This window comes from Corvus kubaryi, unplaced genomic scaffold (assembly GCF_017639235.1).
Source record: "Corvus kubaryi isolate FWS band 111438036 unplaced genomic scaffold, C.kubaryi_AGA036_p1.0 134, whole genome shotgun sequence".
In the NCBI taxonomy this organism is placed as follows: domain Eukaryota; kingdom Metazoa; phylum Chordata; class Aves; order Passeriformes; family Corvidae; genus Corvus; species Corvus kubaryi.
This window is the reverse complement of record NW_024580668.1, coordinates 8,618,797-8,620,409: the sequence shown is the minus strand read 5'-3', so window position 1 is coordinate 8,620,409 and position 1,613 is coordinate 8,618,797.

Below are 1,613 nucleotides of genomic sequence, written 5' to 3'. Positions count from 1 at the left end.
GGCAGAGCTCCGGCCATGCGGCTGGAGAAATAAACATCTCTCTGAAACAGCTATCAAGAATCTGTCTGTCCATATATATTTCCTTTCCACGGGACTCCTGTTTTGGTATATGTATGTTGCAGTATCCCCACTGCAGCACCTCAGCAAGTTCATTCTCAGCGTTTCCCCATCTTCATCAGCCAGAGATTCAAGCTCGACCCCACCAGTCAGTCCTCCTGCCTTTAAAATATGAATCTTTATGTCCCTCGTCCAGATAAACATTACAACAAATTGGAAAGCTACACTGAAATGACAACTGTAATAAAATCAACTTAATACAGCTACTGAAACACTGGCTACAGAGAAAGAAGGCAAGGGAGTACTCCCCAAAATAATTTGCCTTAAATCTGCAAACAGCCATCAAGCATCATCAAACTATTCAGAGAAGATGGCAAAAAGATAGCATCTGTTTTGTTTGCTGTCACATCTGCTTGTCCTGGTTACCATCTTCTACCTTTCTTAAACTGGTTTTCTTTCTCTTGTTAAACACTTTTATTTTGTTTTCTTAAGAAAAGCAAAGTTGCAGAGCAGTAACATTCATGTACAGAGGAAGAATTGCTGACTAAGGGGATTTATGCTGGCAACATTACACACAAAAGTTATTTTTCAAAGGGGAAAATGTATGCCACACTTTCTTGGCCATCAGAGATCACTCTCCTGACAGAGAATCTGTTCAGCCGAGCTGATGGGAAAGACTCTCATTACCAGTTTGGAGTTACTGGCACCGCACCTGCAGCAGCTTTCTGGAGTTCACGACTTGGAGCCCAGCGCCAGACCACAGAAAAAGGCAGAAAAGGGAAAGAACAGCCAGATATTATGTCTAACTATCGTGACTCACTAGGGCTCCTATTCTCAATTCGCTGTGACCTTTAGAGAAGTGGAGCTGATACTGAGCAAACAATGCAGCTCCCTGCTCTCTGGGAAGCCCCAGCTCCGGCCCTGTGCCTCTCTCCGGGCAGTTTGCCTGGCACTGCCAGCCACACACACCACCCAGCCCGGCTGGAAGGGCCGGGATGACGCACCAAGTCATTTTGATTTGTGGCATGTCCCTGAGTAAGATGTGCAAAATAAAGACAGATGGAAGTGGATAAACCCCAGCGACTGTGAGGCTGCTATTAGCAATAGCTCCCACACTGTGTGGAGCGCCCTCAAATGAACTTCCCTGCGGCCCCAAGCCCCTGGTAACACACAAAGATACTGCAGCCCATCTTTTAGTAAGAACTTCTGTGCCTTTTACCATTTTACCATCTCGTTTTGCTTTACACTTCTTCTCCAACCTCCTGACTTCCCTTTGAAAAGCCACCACCTTCCCACAGCTGTTGCTGCAGCCATTGCTGTCCCAGTGGTGGTACCTTGGCCAAGCAGGGAGGTCTCTCAGTCTCTCACCTTCAGGGTCTGTGTGAGAAAGCTCCTTCCAAATCCAGACTTCAAAAAGCCATGAGAGCTGCAATGTTTTCCATGTGTTCCCATCACAAAGCACTAAAACGCTGATTCCTCAAAATCATTTTCTCCCAGGATTTTTGCAGCATCACCAAATAATGTTGAACCTCAGAAGAAGGATCCAGGTGATAACC